At 39.8% G+C, this 17,878-nt stretch overlaps 1 pseudogene; it reads right to left on the reverse strand.

Moving 5' to 3' along the window:
* Positions 1-1,282: 1,282 nt before the first annotated feature.
* On the reverse strand, positions 1,283-2,662 carry LOC147313119 (uncharacterized; annotated as a pseudogene).
* Positions 2,663-17,878: the final 15,216 nt, after the last annotated feature.

Here is a 17,878-nt window from a genome sequence, read left to right on the forward strand (position 1 = left end):
TCTTTTTGTATCTTTTAAAAATATACTTATAATCTGACTGTAAACAATGACCAGTGCTTGAAGCATGAATTTGTGGCCCAGATAACCATGCTCCTGATTTCTGCTGTCAATGCTAACAAGCCTTAAAACAATTGACCGTGACCAGAATTCCCCAGTGACATTAAACAAAGAGCAAGATCATACCTGACTTCTATTAATTAGCTGCTTGTTGAATTCAGAACTGAATTTAAATCCGTCTTCCCCCATACAGTTTCAACGAGTCAATCAGGCCTAATCGTACCTTAAAGACCTTGTAGCATCATATTACCCCAACAGAGAGCAAACATTTCAAAACCCAAACCCAGTTAGCCTTCAAACTTTCGTTTTTCATAAATCTCATAGATAAGACTGAATCAGGTGACCCTGAACCATCATTTACTTATGCCTCTGTAGGCTCAGGCTGCTGGGGGACTTTCCATGATGCACTAAGAATTTCTTCTCCCCTCACCATTACCTTTCCCTTTCCCGTAGTCACATTTTGTCCTGTTTGTTTTTAATGGTCACTCAGTACTCTTGTTTTCCACCTTGACTTTCTTCTCACCCCCTAAACCAGATGCAGGAAATGAGTGCCCTCATCTGAGACCTGAGAAAAAAAGTTGTTCCTCCCCACCATCACCAAGTGTTTGTTTATAGGGAATCATGAACCTGTAACTCTAGTAAGCAAAAGATCTTTTTTGTACCTAAGCTGAAAAAAGCTAAGAAGTTTAAACTAACACAAAATGATATAAAGTATCTTTTATTATGTAAGGTATGCTTGGTTTCAGTTTTGTCACTTCATGTTTAATTTGGAAAACACTTTTGACATAACCAAGTTATTCTACTTCCTGCCTCTATTCTGTTTCCCACCCATTTTTGTGCCACAGCTGTGTATAATCTTTGTATCACCTACCTGAGTGTAGAGATCTTGTGCTATCGTGCAGATAAACCAGTGACTTTGTGTGACTTTCCCCCGAAGCTCAACAAAACCGTTAAAGTGTACAAAGTTAGTCTCCAAAAGTTTATTCTGTTCATCTGGACGTAGCGTTTTTGTGGGAGAAACGTTTCGTCACTCATCCAAGTGACTTCTTCAGTCTCAGCTGACTGTTTCCCCAATCTTATAAACAGTACATTTGCATAATGACTGAAACCAGCCCACTGAAGGAACAATGGGCTGGGAGGTCAGTTCCTTAATCATAATTATACAAATTCTCATGACCGTTGATCAATAACCACTGACCAAAACCCACTGATCAAAGACCACAGATCAATGGCCATGAGTACCATTCACAGAGAGTTGGGGAATGGCTGCAATCACTGCATTGTAAGATGGCGAAAGATGTACCCTTAGGCCCCCTCCTTGATTCAGAGATGGTCTTTCCCTTTTCACGTAAATGGCCTCCTTGACTCCGCGCTCAAACCAGCGTTCCTCCCTGTCCAGGATGTGTACATCCTCATCCTTCAAAGAGTGTCCACTGGCCTGTAGGTGTAAATAGACCGCAGAGTCCTGGCGAGACGAGGTAGCTCTTCTGTGTTGTGCCGTCCGCTTCGCCAGAGGTTGTTTGGTTTCCCCGATGTATAAATCCTGGCAATCCTCCTGGCACTTAACAGCGTACACTATGTTACTGTGTTTGTGTCGGGGGACCCGATCCTTGGGATGGACCAATTTTTGGCGCACCGTGTTCTGGGGTTAAAAAGCCACAGAGACCTGGTGTTTAGAAAAAATCCGTCTCAACTGCTCTGACACTCCTGACACATATGGGATCATTATAGGTTTTCGCCTGGGCACCGGTCATCCTTCTCTCCTGGATCGGCTGGAGCTTTCTTTAGGTGCCTTTCCTGCTTTGACAGAAGTCCAGCTGGGATAACCACATTTACTCAGGGCCTTCTTGATGTGCTGTTCTTCAGCTTTCCTGGCCGCTGTGTCTGTGGGGATGGTGTTCGCTCTGTGTTGTAGCGTCCTGATGACACCCAGTTTGTGCTCCAGTGGATGATGAGAGTCAAACCTTAGATACTGATCCGTATGTGTAGGTTTATGGTACACGTCAGCTTTTAGATGTCCCCCATTACTGATGGAAATCTCACAGTCTAAGAAGGCTAACCTGCCCCTTTTCATAACCTCCCTGGTGAATTTGATGTGTCGGTCCACCGAGTTAATATGATCCATGAAGTGTAGTACATCCTCAGATTTGATTTTCACCCAGGTGTCATCGACATATCTGAACCAATGGCTTGGTGGTGTTCCAGGGTAGGATAGCAAAGCCCTCTTTTCCACTTCTTCCATGTATAAATTGGCCACGATGGGTGAAACTGCGGAGCCCACGGCACACCCGTGTTTCTGCCTGTAGAACTGACCCTTGTATGTGAAGTAGGTGGAATGAAGACACAGTTCCAAAAGCAAACACACTTGGTCGATGCTGAGAGTGGTCCTGTTGCTGAGGTTGGTGTCATCCTGTAATCTCTTACGGACTACCTCCAACGCTACCGTGACCGGGATGCAAGTGAAGAGAGATGTAACGTCGTACAAGACCATGGTTTCATCTGCCTCCATAATGACATCTCTCACCTTCTCAACAAAATCCAGGGTGTTCTGGATGTGGTGTTCAGAGCTGCCCACCAGCGGGCCAAAGGGTACATCTTTCGCCATCTTACAATGCTGTGATTGCAGCCATTCCCCAATTCTCTGTGAATGGTACTCATGGCCATTGATCAGTGGTCTTTGATCAGTGGGTTTTGGTCAGTGGGTTTTGGTCAGTGGGTTTTGGTCAGTGGTTGCTGATCAATGGTCATGAGAATTTGCATAATTATGATTAAGGAACTGACCTCCCAGCCCATTGTTCCTTCAGTGGGCTGGTTTCAGTCATTATGCAAATGTACTGTTTATAAGATTGGAGAAACAGTCAGCTGAGACTGAAGAAGTCACTTGGATGAGTGATGAAACGTTTCTCCCACAAAAATGCTACGTCCAGATGAACAGAATCAACTTTTGGAGACTAACTTTCCTGAATGATTGAGAATGCATCAAGATGTACAAAGTTAGCATGACCCATAAGGTCACACTAGTAACAATAATTCGGGTTAACAGAGTGACGTGTCCTGGAATGAACCTTTAGTGTCTGCTCCTGCATTGTAAATACATTCCTATTTGTATATGCACAAAGAAGTGGACACAGATTTTTTCCCAGAGTTAAAACTTAGCTTTGACCGTCGCATATCCTCCCTCTTATTTATCACCATTAAAAAAAATCACTATGGACCATTCATGGTCCCTGTTAAGTACAAACAACTCCACATGATCCAGCTCCCAAGGTGGTGGAAATAGTTTTAGACCTTGATATGATCTTACAGGTCAACTTCACATGTGAAAACCTGCCCTTATAAAGTTTTAAAGAGTGATAATACCCCTTTTAATCCCCTGGCTTTTTCACCGTCAGACTCTGAGAGATTATCAAGTAATTCCAATTTAAATAAATCACACTGACACTTCATCATGTGAGGGTCGATTTTGATTTTGTTGAGTATAAAGTCAGCAGATTACTGACTCGTACATCTGCTATTACTCACATTTACACTGTTTATTCCTGCATAATACCAATCACAACGTGAATGATTTATGAATTCATCTCTGAGTTTTAACAGGTCGTACTTCTGGGTGTTTGAGCTTTTAAGCAGACTTTATCCTCGGGTTGGCCTTCGCCATCGCTGATGTAATATGACAAGAGTCTCTGAGGGACGGGCATTTTCTTTTTGTAATGTGTTTGTGCTGAGAGGAAATGGAATTGGAAGTTTAATTTGTCTTTATTGACAAGTGACTGAGAAGTGGCACTGAAGCTGCAGCCACACAAGGCCAAGCTGACAGTGAATAAAGAGTGTGAAGGTGCCGACAACTGTTGTGATTGCTGTGTGGCATTTGGATGAACATGTGTTATGTTTGACCCAAAGAGTTATTATCATAATTATAAATACAATATAAATATGTGTAAAAAGTGGTTATTTTGCAACCAAGTCCATCCTGAGGTAATAATTTCTAAACAAGTTTATATTACGATGTTTTGTGGCTTCAGATACAGATGTGGCTGTAATGTACCTGCAAATTACTGCTGAGTAAAAGATTAATAAAATAATTTCGCTCACCTAAACAAAAGCACAAACTTCTTGGATTGTCTGTAACACACATCAAGACATACTAGTAGGTATTACTGGTCAGGTAATTCATTAAAAATCCTCTGAGAGGCACCAACCACACAAACACAGTTGAAAAAAGTAAAGTTCAGTGACTCTAATTGGTGGACAGTGATTGACAACAGCTGCCATCAAGCATCGGAGTCAAATTGATGGAAATTATCCATAGAGTCACAAACTGCAGACATGCTTTTTAATGTCATTAAATTGGATATTTTAATATAGACATATGTTATCCATTCATCTTCCTCCATCAACTGTCATAGGGCAAAAGGTCACCAAGCTGCAGGTCAAACACATGGAGACGAACATACATTGACACCTCACCCAATTTACAATCACCAGTTCATCCAGTGCGCATGTTTTTGGACTATGCAAAGACTTGGAGACTTGCAGTGCTGACCCTGCTGTTCTAAACTGCTCTAAAATATCATGTCCTGCAGGACAACTCCACCTATGACAGTGAAATTTGGTTACTTATGGTTGTATGTTTGTGAACTAATTCTGAACATTATCAGCACCCTAGATGGCGCTGATAATGAATTTTATTGGGTTTTATAGCTATTCATAATGAACAGTCATTTCATCGTCTGCTACTCTGATAGAAACCACACTGGCTGAATGAGGCTGAATAGAAATACGGGTCAATTAAATCAACAGGTGTTTTCAATGGAAACAGACTCTCTTTGGTTATTGTTTGTTCTACCGAGCAACCGTAACCAAGGAGCGCGGAGGAGAGGCGAGACTTGACAAAGGGTAAATCTGGCCCGAGTGTGGTTTTAGCCTGTCCTCGCCTGAGCGATCCAACATACCCGCCTAAAAAATCTGCTCAGATCACATTTTTCCTTCTGCGCAGGAGAAGAAGGAATGAGAATATTTGGAGTTTTATTCCCTGCGGGAGGAGGAAGCATCACATCAAACGGCAAAGTGTGATGTTTCAGCTGATCACTGCCTCGTTTAGTGGGAAACACACAACTCAGTGTGTGTCTCACACGCGCGCGCACACACACACACACACACACACCCGGAGCCACGGGTGGTCTCTGTGTTTGAATGTGATATGTCTACTTTACAGGTCTGTGTGCATATGTGTATGTGTGTCTTTGATGGTCTGTGTGTGTGTTTGTGTGTCATAGAGGCATCTGTTCATTGGAATAAACAACTTTCCATATTTAGCTGCCAGGAAAAAGAGAGGGAATTAGCAAAAAATCCTTCCCAACTATGTGTGTGTGTGTGTGTGTGTGTGTGTGTGTGTGTGTGTGCGTGTGTCCAAATGGAAAGAAGTGATAGCTCTTTTTTTCTCTAAGGGAGATGCCAGCATGAAGAATTCTAAAATTAATTCCTTTGTCTTTTAAGTGGAGAGAAGAGGAGGTGAAATTAACCCAGAGAAATACGGGAGAGGAGCCTCGCTGTGCTTCCTGAATAAACTGGACAAAGGAGACGAGAGAGTGGATAGGAGGACAAAAACAGATGCAAATTTACTTATTAGGGCAACTGCTCTTATAAACAAACATTTGTTTAAAAAAAATAGAAGAAGAAGAAAATAGCAAACATGGTCAGATGAGAGGAGAAAAATGATGAGATAAAATGGGCAACCCAACAAAAAGCTTTCTCCCATGATCTCCAAAAGCAATTAAAAAAAGATAAAATATATAGAGATGAGAAGATTAGACGAGCTGAAGTAGAAGGAGAAATAGCAAGAAGAAGGGAAGCGAGACAAAGGTTAATGGAAGATTTTAATGTGGTGAGAGAAACAGAGACGGGAGAGAGGACAAAAATGTAGAGGAGACATACATAAGGAGACACGAAAGAGGAGAATGGCACAGAGAGAAGAAGAAGGATAGGAAAGGTGTGGAAAATCCTCCCTCTTTCAACAAGAAAACAAACGTGAGAGATAAAATGTGCAGAAATGATACAACTGAAACTTTAATAACTGAAGTTATAAAAGGGAGGAGAGTCGACACTAATGGAGTTGGGAAATTTGCAAAAGGATGATCGAGAGGGGAGAGGAGAGTGTTATTCTGAACAAGCAGTAAAAGGGAGGGAAGGAAATGATAACTATGCCAGAAGATGATGGGAAAAACTAGACATTTAAACAGATGGGAGAGTTTGAGATGGATGAAAAAAAAAAACAAAAGAAGAAGAGAGAGAAATGCATGAGGGGGCCAAAGGAAGATTTAGATGAGGGGACAGAGGAGTAAATTTCCTATAAAGAGGAGAAGAGGCGGAAAAGAGGAAAGACGATATGAGATAGGAAGGATGGAACATCTTCATATCTGAGAAGGCAAGCAGAGAAAAGAAAAAAGATAAAACAAAACAAAAACAGGACAGAAAAACAAGCGACAAGAAGAGAAAGAAAGGAGGGAAATTAACAGTTGCTTGCAGAACCACAGTTACACACTGACCCCTTTTGGCTCACTGAGGTACTGCATGCACAGATTTAGCCATTTGGAAGAAATGACAAATGTTGTTTTTCTTCTGTTTCCTGGAAGTCAATCAAGAAACCTAGACCTCATAAAACACCCTGAGTCACAGGGATACTGGGATTTATTTAATGAAAAAAAGGGGGAGAGAGAGAGTAACATTATTCCATCAAAAGGACCAAATCTTGCTCACTTTCAAACCGAGCCAAGGACTTCCAGGTAGCAGCTGGCATCTGCCTGCCTGAAAAACTGCTGACTGTCTTGTTTTTCCCTCCCAGCTCTGAGTTGAGTTACATAAAAAACAGGTGCCGTTAGTGAATCAGCGTATCTGTAATCGGTGAATCTGTTCCATTTGTGGGTGAGTATCTAACCAGTGCCAGATATGGATGCAGATAAGTTGTTTGTTGGCTGTTTACTGGAACCATCTTCTCGTTTGTGGTGCAAGTTAGAGGCCGGAGCAGAGCCGCAGAGCGACCCCCTCTGTGGACATTATGCCTGTTACTTATCTGCGTCTCTTTGATTAAAAACTGCTTTTTACGAGACCAAAGCGCTTTGGTTAAACAGCAGTTATGCATGTGGTTTAATTTTCTGACCGAAGGACCTTGTCAGCTTTGAACTATTCTGCAAGATATAGTTACTGCACACTGGAGCGTGAAGGGCAATACCACATTACTGCAGGCCATTCTCAAAATAAGGTTGCAGTCGATGACAAACTGACGCTCAGTGCTGCACTTGGAAAGTAAAACGGTGTAAAAAAAAATCGAAATAAATGCAAAGGAAATTCAGAATTTTGCCAGGAAAATAAATAAGAACAAAAATGCGGACATATTATTGCCTTTGAAATAAAACGCTTTCCTTTTTTCCTCTTCTCTTCGTTTCCCTCGGTTTTCTCCTTCCTCGTGTCTCCTGTTTGTTTAGCCCTCTCTCTGGTGTAGGTGTTTACACTGGGCATAGCAGATCATGCTAAATCACCTGGCACACTTGAAGCTCATCTTCACACTAAGCTTGGAGCGTTTAAACCACAACTCTTCTCTCCGTTCTCCACCATGCAGTCATCTCCTCATCAGTGTGCCCACAACCTTGTTAAACCCTCCAAAGCCCAACCATCAGAGCCATGTGCCAGCTCCAGCCTCCATTCCTCACCAGCTACTGTACAAATTCCCCTTGTAGAAAGCAACTCTGCAACTCAGTTTATAATAAACCTCAGGGTCCAGCTTACATAGTCTTAACAGTTAACCTACACTCTACATTTGGTGATCTTCGTGGAAGACGAGATCGCTAATCAAAGTGGAAATCTAGTCAAACAAAAACTACCTTAACTTTACTTTTCTTGTTTGTCTGGGTTGTTTTTTTTGTTGTTGTTTTTTTTTAATTTTATTTCAATTTTGACCACCATAAAACCACAAATATATACCAGAATTTAGAGCATTAAGCTTGAGTAGCATCCATCCATTTATTGTTGCTTATCTGGGTTTAGATCACAGTCTAAGGAGAGATGCCCGGACCTCCTGCACCTAGATCAACTCCTGCAGCTCAACCCGAGGGAGGGACACCGAGGTTTTCTCAGGCCAGCTGAGAGGCATAATCTCTCAGCATGCCCTGAGTCTGCTCCTGGGCCTCCTCCCAGTAAGATGTACCTGAAATATCTCACCTGTGAGGTGTTCTAGTCTAATCTGCAACATTAATGAAAATACACAAAACAGATTTTAAAAACAAATCTTATCTCCATCAGCAACAGGACGGATCAGGAGCTGAAGTCAACCAAGGCAGAGAAGGAGACCTGAAGATGGAGGGTTGACAGACGGTACCAGCAGACCTGCACGTCTCATTAGTCTTCATCATGTAGACCTCGGGGGTTTGTGTAGGTTTGTGCAGATGGTGCAGGAACGCTTGAATGTTTGCTTTTAGGGATTTTTGTAGTTACCACAAAAAAGTCAAAGTGAAATTCCAGATAAAGGTCCAGCTGTCTGTGTTGAGTTTCAGTAAGTGGAATCTAAAAACTTAAGCAATGTAATAACTTGATTGTTGAAACGATACTACAACATGATTAGGTAAAAAGTAGTATGTCTTCAGCTCCTCAATTCATATTTAGCAGGCAAAGTGAAAAAATGAATAAAATAATCAAGTTAATTAATACTGTGAAATCATTTTGACAACTTGGCTCACCGGTGCACTGAATGTGACGACCTGTAGAAATGAACATTTTAAAATAGAAAAAGAAAGAAGAAAGAAAGTCAGAGTAAAACTGGCTGAAAGTGCAGCTTGTAAATTTAGCACTACTTTGCAGCCAAACTGTAAATGTCAGATGTTGAAATTCAGCTTTTTTTGGTGCCACTAAAAAGGTTTCAGCACTCAGGAATAAAATATAAGGATAACAGTTTATTTATAGGATTTAAAATAAACGGCTTTCTTTACAGCCACTGAATTTTGAACTTTCACAAATATATTAACAGTTTCATTGTGATTATGATTTTCTATTGACTTCCTTTTCTAGAGTTTTTCCACCCTTTATGTTCAGATTTTTTTTAACCTTGTTTTTTTTTATTCTTTGTGAGTTTAAATTGTTTTGTTGATTTCACGTGAAATGGTTTAAACCTCTTCGAAGTCATTGAAGTGATTGAACCAAAATATCTCTGCACAGCAGTCACACACATTACCTGGATCTGAGTTTTTTGTTTACGGGACAAATGACGAAGTCTGTTTTCTGATCCAGTGAGTCTCTTGGGATCCTCTCCATCTGGGTGTCCTCCAAGTGCCCATGTTGGCAGCTTTCAGACATCCAGGCTGTTCTTCACAGCCGATGTAGATGGTTCCAGTCCCAAGTGTCTTCCAAATGCACCCTTCATCCTCTCAAAGGTCCTACTTTATTTAAAGCTGTAAGTAGCATATGGCTTCTGATCTAATCATCATATAACAGACGTTCCTATTTTTGCCTGTGCTTTTTCTTTCTTCATCGGCAGTGAAAATACAGACATATCACTCCATTTTGTTACTGCATAGTCTTATAAATGTCTCTTTTCATAAAATAGCTTGTATTTATGTATACATAACATATAAGGTTACAGTGTTATTGTGTCACTTGCTGATTTGTTACATTTACATATGAAAACTACTTGGATATACTTAGTAAAAAAATGATTTGGGGTTTAAAGATGCACTTTTTCATAACTCTGCATGTAAAAAACTACATTCATGGTTAGCCAGTTTAAATAAGACACCAACAGTTAGTACACCTTGCATGTGCAGGATCTCACAAACACCCCGGCTTTCATAAAGTGGCAGTGATTAGCACTCTGGGAATGAGGAGAGGCTGGGCTTACTTTCACACAGGCTTCACTCCACTTTATTGTGCGTTGACCCTGAGACATCTGAGGACAGATTTGAGGGCGGGTTCTACTTTTGCATCATTTTTTTGTTTGCTTAAGTTGCATTGAGTTTGACCTCTCAGGTCTCTGTCCAAATATGTGGTATATTTGGACAGAAAAGATGATGGAAAAGTTGAGTGAAAAAAATAAGAACAGATTCTTGAAAGGGGGTCTTAGATCTTGCACGCTGTCCTGTTTTCAGCTTGAGAGATTAAGAAAACACCAGGAGCACCACTCTGATTCAGACTTTCAGGCAAAGGGATTTTCAGACGTTTACCGAGCATATCGTGATCAAACAAGTTCCTCAAACAAATTACAAGTGAAACATTCTTCAGGGCTGCTTGTCAGTCAACTTCCTCTTTCTGATGTAAAATTAGCCCCTGCAAAGTTGGATTGTTTTGGTCTCCCAACTGTCTCCCAGCTCTTCTTTTTCGTTTTAACAGAGCCCCTGGCCCTAATAGACAAACTTTATTAAATGTCTAATTGCATCTGTAGCACAAATGTGTTCGCCGCTGATCAACCTTAGGTAGGACTAATCTATCAATTCTTGATAAAGTTAGAGTTATTTACAACTTACAGTCATGGCTACTGTAAGAACAGCATCATCAATTGTGATTACATTTTAGGCTTTAAATAAGTTGCTGTCACGCATTGTGCAATAAGGAAAAGGGAATTTAAAGCAAAAACTGAATATTTAATTCAGCCGAATGTGTTTTCCAGAGTGGATGTATGTCTGTGATTTATTATCCCGACTATAACTACAGCCCTCTGATCCTCCTCTGTGCCAGACAGGCAGAGCATGTGCAGACTGCACCTTCAGGTGACATTACCCACACTGCAGGCTGTGTCAGCTCCAGCTGACTTGTGGGTAGAGCCTCAACTGCTGTAATACAGCTGTTTGTGTGTGTGCATGTATGTGTGTCTGTGTGTGTGGGGCGGTAGATCTGAAAAATTTATTATCGGAGATTCAGGGGAAAGATGGCATCAATTTCAATTACACATATACGCATAAGTGATAAAAATAGCCTGTTTATGATTCAACAAACCCTTTTCCTTCTTAGAGACATCAGCTGAATTGATAGTTCTCCTCTGTGTGTTTGTGTGTTTGTGTGTGCGTGCCCTGCAGAAGAGTTATTGCACTCATCAATATTATGAAGGAACAAAGCCAATAAATTCACACGCACACAAGTATGGAGCACAAAGCAACACACGTACGGGAACATCCTGCATCTACACACTTACCTGCACGTTTTTACCTTGAAACTGTCCGCTGTTATACCGAGAGCCAAGGCTCCCAGAGAGACTGTGACAGGAGTGATAACTCTGCCAAGACCCGATTCTGTGTGTGTGTGTGTGTGTGTGTGTGTGTGTGTGTGTGTGTGTGTGTGTGTGTGTGTGTGTGTGTGTGTGTGTGTGTGTGTTGGATTTTTGGGATGTTTTTTTTTTCATTTCTAAGTTTTCCCTTTTCTCTGCATCATGTTCAGTTTCTGGTGTCTTTTCTGATTGTTGGTTTTCTCATGCTTCTTCTTTTACTTTTTGCTTCCTCCCTGTCTGATTATCTTCTCCTGTGTGCACTGGTGTCTTATCCCCAATCAGTCCACAGTGTTTGTACTTCTGTGTTCCCCTTGGTCTTTAATTGTGCTCCTTTGTTGTGCAGCCCTGTTTTTCCTTCATTTTCTTCCTGGCTCCTTGTTTGTGTGTGAATTGTTTTTCAGTCATTTTTTTCTTCCTCTTGTTGTACATTTGAGTCTCCTACGAGTCCCGTGAGTTTTTCCGGTGTGTTTCCTTAGCGAGGACAGAAAAATTGGATCATGTGATTTACATTTTGGATTTATTGTCAACAGACAGCGAAGTCAAAAAGTTTATTACTACAAAATACAACAATGTTGAATGAAAATATGTCCGTTTGAGATGAAGCCCACGGATATCAAAGAATGAATTGTTTTGCTTTAATGATTGCACTGACACTGGAATGAATATTTGGGCCATATGTGGCCCACCCCTGCAGTTTTCTGTGAGCCATATTTGGCCTTGACTACATTGATGACTTAGACGGCCCAGATGTCAGGTGTGCAGAGACCATTCTTACTGTAAGACCACATTTGGCTCACATATTTGCCGGTTCCGTAACTGAGAAAATCTGAAGGCGTTATTGTAGCTAAGAAATGGTTTTATTGAAAATAAACTTCTCTAAAATTCCAACAATCGTTTGCACCATGAGATCTTTATGCAAAATAATGTTCATCGCTGTTATTTAATAATATGTGACATTTTTTGGGTTTGTTTTGGGGAATTTTATGCTGTTGTTTTTACATGATCTTCTTCACTCTGGTATATATTTGTCATTTTACTGAAATTGGTTTCAGAGCTTACGCCAATAAAAGGATTGAGAAAACAGAGTGACGTTTGAAGCAGGCAAATTATTTGCTGTCTGCTTGTAGTGTTTGGAAAATGGAAAACATAGCAAACACACGCACAGAGTTGGGTTTCGAGAACAAAAAATAAACCATGAACTTAATAAACTGTGGCTTGAGCATAAAAAAACATGAATATAAAATGTTTTATTCCACATACAGTAATTTGAGGGATGATTGGGACGTTATCTAAGCTTAAAGATGATGGCATTTCAAAAGTTAAAAATGAAACCGGTTGGTAGTTTTATTTTGTGTGTTTTTTTTATAATAATCTTTTTACAAAATGGGAAAATATGATGATTTTGCAGCACTAACCGAACTGGAAAAAAGGAAAGACAAATGTTTGGGAGGAAAGCTGGTGGCATTTATAATCCGAGTGACGCACAAGGTGTACTCCTTTCCCTCTGTCTTTGTGTGTGTCTGTGTGTGCATGTGTGTGTTATTCATAGTCCTGATTGGCGTCATCAGCTCTGAACAACCCACTGCTGCTTCAGAAAGTCACGCTGCGATGCAACATGTCAACCAGCAGCAAGCGTCATGGCTCTCACCCAAATACACACCGAGCTGAGCCAGTGTGTATGTGTCAGCCTATCTTTGTGAGGTCCGTGTGTCACTGAGGTTCCTTATAAAGATAGAAAACTGTTTGTTTGTCCATATGTGTGTGGAAGACAACTAATTGAATTTGTGAATAAAAGTGTTGTTCTGCAAACCTGATATTTCCACCAATACAAATCTGTTGGGATAATTAAGATAACAATCTAAAACCATATGGTTAGATATGACTTTTTTAACATGCAGTCTCCTGAGATATTTAAATATGTTTCTCATATTCCCATCACCTCTTTGTCATGGTTCTGGGTTGTTAGACGCAGCGTTTTGTGTTTAATATTGGTGGCATCTTATGTTTCGGGTTAATTTTTGTTTTCTTAGTTCCTAGGGTTTTGGTTCTTGTGTTTAGTGTTTTACTATTCCTCCCTGTGCTCTCCCCTTGTGCTCTGTTCATGTCCCTGAGTTTGTGTTGTTAAACAGTCTGTGAATTTCCTGTTTTACTTTGAAGGTCTGTGTCTCGTCATGCCCATTAGTTTCAGCTGTGTCCTTCCCTGTGTATCATTTCCTGATTACCTGGTGTGTATTTATATTGTGTGTCTGCCTCTGCTATGTAACTTGGTGAATATCCGCGTCTCTCTGCTCTCCATTCTCCGCTCTTCATCCCCTGTGTCACCTCCATATGTTTTTCCCTGAGTGTTATTCCGTGAGTTATGGTTTCGGGTTTTGTTTGTTATTAGTTTCCCCAGTTTGGGTTATATGTTTCGTTCTGTCCTTGCTTTTGTTATTTTCACCTTCTACAATAAAGCTCCCTTGCATCACAGCAGGTGCCTGCATTTTGGGTCCTTCTTCTCTACACCACACAGCTGCTGCCACAGCCGTGACACTCTTAGCTTTATTCTGTTTAACATCAAACTTACCGACTTTCAAATCTCTGACTTTGAAACCTTAGCTAGGTGCCCAGGGAAACACTCAAATGGGTTTTGCTTGCTGTAGTCCCTTGTCCCATCTATCCTCTGAGATCTAACTCACCACAGAGTTGCAGTGAGTACTTGGACAATCGTGCAATTTTATCATTTTCATACAATTGTTATGATGTTTTTGTCTCATTTGTCTTTTGTAGTGTCACTTCCATTAATTTCTATTCATGCATGGCTTCCAAGCATTCCTGTTAAACACCATTGTTTTTTGCATGTAAGCACATGTACACTGGTTGCATACACTTAATGTTTCACTCTGCATAGTCAAAGACCTATACAGTGACACAAATATAGCCCAGTTAACTGTTTTACCTCCCCTTCTTTATGATTTCTATACTGACTTGCACACAACATTGTTGCTTTTGTGTTTACTTAGTAGATCTCATGTGTGGACTCTTACATATCAACATATTATTTACCTTGAGCCTGTTTGCTATGTTTGGGGGCTCGTCCAGGATTGTTCAAACCATATGTTAAGATGTTGAACTGTTAAATTGAGTTTAATGGTTTTTGTTTGTTTAACCCTTTCAGACATAGTGGTCACTACAATGGGCAGCTATTCAAAGGCTGTTTTCTTGTATACGTGTCAGTGTTGATGCTATACTTGCACATAAACCACTACATTGGACACTAATGTGTCACTCCATACCCTGCCACCCACTGGTCATTTAATGTTATTATAGTTGTATGACGTGCTTCATTGTAATCATTGTTATTTAACCCTGTCATGCATGAATTATGACAACCTCAATCAGAATTTTTATTTAGTATTTTTATTATTTTAATGCCTAAAGATGAATAAAAATACTTAAAGGGTTAAGTACAAGTGAAGTGTTTTGGTTGACGGGGGATAACAGCAGCATCAGGTCCTATTTTATCTACAAACCCAGTTATTTTACAATTTAACACACGATAATCCAAAGAGAATTTTTTTTATTTTTATATAGAATCCAATACTCAGAGACTGCTGCACTATCTTATACATAGACATTATATTTTAACCAATTTAAGTTTGATTGGCATTCCTTTTATTGTTTTCTGTCATAACCTCTTTTCAGAGTTTTTAGTGGCACAAAATTATTTTCAGTATTCATGTAAACTCCTATTTGTTTGCATCTTTTACGAGAATTTGAATACTTCAAATGAATAGAAACCAATGAATTCCCTTTTCATTTATCATTATTCCTCATCATTATTATCATTTGCTTGTCATAATTTTGCTGTTGTTGGGTTTTTTTGCACTAAACAAGCAAACTTCTGTGCCAAGTCTAAAGTCTTATTCACACATTCACAACATAACATAATAACACTACATTCAAAAAGGGGGAAAACAGCACAGTAGGAAAAAAGTCATTTAAAAGTTACTAGTGTAAAAAAAACATCATCTCTCCTCCCTTGTCCTAGAACAAACTCTCATAAAGGTTAAACTGGTCATGCCAAAACCAATAGGAAACCACCTGTCTCCATGTTACATGCAGATTGGCTATTTTCCCTGAACTGAGTGCCAGAAATCCCAGAGCCAAGTGTGTCTCAACATGTTTTCAGTGCGTCCTCTGATGCTTGGAAGCATGGCTGCAGGAACTCCCAGTGTCACCAACACAAATACAGAAAGAAGACACTGTAACTGCTACAAGTACATTTTTATATAGTCTGGGGATATTTAATGACTAAAAATAATAATAATTGGGAGAAAAATATTTTTGTTGGTTATTGTCCAATGCTTGATAGTGTTATTTTAACCCATTCACTGAGTGCTTTCTGTCTGGTTAGTAAAGAAGATTTACTGGAAAGATCCCAGAACAAAGTCTGTCAGTGCTGAAAGTCCAAAAACAAAATAGTCTTGATACTCTGATGTTTTAGGGCTTCAGCCCATTAGTCATATAATAAGGTCTTTCAGCAACTTGTAAAACTGTAGGAACTTTAGTCTACACTAAGCTCCTAAAATGCTGTATCCTAATTTAACTTAACTTTTTTTTGGGGACCACTGATCATAACAATTCAGGGTCACAGAGGCTAGGCTTTGTTAGCACAGTGGCATGGTGGTGCAGTGGTTAGCACACAGCCTTACAGTAAAAAGGTCCTGTGTTCTGTGCCTGTATGTTCTCCCTGTCCTCCACATTCCTCCCACGGTCCAGTCCAAAGACGTGTGGAGTTAATTCGTGATTCTAAACTGAGAAAATAGACGTGTTTCTTCTATATTTGTATAGATGAAGCTACCCGACAGTCTATAAGTGATTCAAACCATCTCCAGCTGCAACAGTTTTGCTGAACTCTGGTCTTCATTAATTAATATTTACATGTTTATTAATAATTACAAGCAAATAATACAATGTACATGATACCTACGTAACGAATAGTTTATGCTGGATCTTATCTTATACAGGTAAAATAAATGAAATAAAAAGCTATTACATGCTTACATTTGACCTCGGAACGGTTTTGTTGATCATGATGCAGTGATGACGTCTGTCCACTGGGTGGTGGTGTTGTAAAGGGATCAGATGGTTGTAAAAAAAGAAACGAGCTGGTATCATTAACTCCAGAGCAACTGTCCATATTTGAAGCCGAGTTTTCAGGGTATTCAAAATCATAACTGAGTCAGACGGTGTTCAGGGCAAACAATCATCTTACAACTGCTGCATATTTTATCAAAAACTAGATTTGCTCACAGCTTACACAGAGACATGGTGAACATGGACTTGAATGTACAGAGTAAAGCCAGCTAGGAGATTGGTCCATCAGGCCAAGCCACATACTCTGCTTATTTTAACACATTTTCTCACAGCAGATTTTAGTCTGTGCTTTCCATCATAAAATGTATAAATAATAATAAATAATAAAGCTAATTCTACTGTAAAATGTAATAGTCTATAAATAAATTCCTTATTACTGGCTGTGTGTAAGCATTATCTTATGCTGCACATACATTTCTCAGAAGCTTTTATTTTGGCATCAGTCTGTGTCGTTATCTGCCACTTGTACAGAATCGTAACACATTCTGGGTTTCGGAGCCAGTGTTTCCGTGTTTCCAGTTTTTGACTTTAAATTTCTCTTCAAAATTCTGTGTTTGATTTGAACCTGTTTTGAGTTTTGCTTAGATTATGTGTTTGTTCATATTCTGTATTCATAGTTATCATTTTTAGTCATTCAAGGTTTTCCTGTCCTATGCTCCCTGTGTCTACTCTGCGTTTCTGTTAGGTGTCCCATGTATAGTTGGTGGTTGTTTACCTTTTGTCTGTGTCTTCGTCTCAGTGTTTGTGTCCTGTCTTATTGTGATAGCCTCTGCTCCTGTGTGCATTGTGTTCAGGTTTTTGGCTCATGTGTTTTCTGTTTTGGATAACTTTTGAACCCTGTTTTCTTCAGCCACCTGGACATAAAGGTTAATTTTTGTTCATATAAACCTGCCTTGGAGTCTCCATTTTAGGACCAAATTCTCCATAAACATGGCACACTCTGAACACAGTAGGTCCAGAAGGAAGCCAAGTTTTCCTTTCCTGGTGGTGGACGTTCTTTCAGTCCTTTTGAATAGCTTAAAATAACAATATTATAATACTGGAATCATATGCATTCATAGCTTTTTTTCCACTTATTCATCACTTAATATCTGATATTTCACATCTAAACAGATGTGAAGAACAGATTTGCTGGATGAAAGAAATGTGAGCTTGGATTCAGATCAACTTTGTGTATTGTAATTTATTTCTTTGCAATAAGTAGTCAGTGCATTCTCCTCTAGATTGGTTTACCATACGAAAGAAGATCGGATGAATAAATGTGGGTGTCCCGTTGTATAAGGCAGGACTTGGAGCTGTGCAATCAAACAGAAATTTAGTTACAACACCAGGTGAGTTATATACATATATAAAGTGATAAGGGAATGAGGGCTCCAGGGATGCCAATGAGAAGAAGGTAAAGAGTAAAACCTATTTAGTATGAGAGACTATATAGAAGGA

The sequence above is a fragment of the Aulonocara sp. 'chitande type north' Nkhata Bay genome, linkage group LG15, assembly GCF_057382095.1.
Source record: "Aulonocara sp. 'chitande type north' Nkhata Bay isolate Kocher_YH1m ecotype deep benthic linkage group LG15, A_spYH_male_GT1.1, whole genome shotgun sequence".
NCBI classification, from domain to species: domain Eukaryota; kingdom Metazoa; phylum Chordata; class Actinopteri; order Cichliformes; family Cichlidae; genus Aulonocara; species Aulonocara sp. 'chitande type north' Nkhata Bay.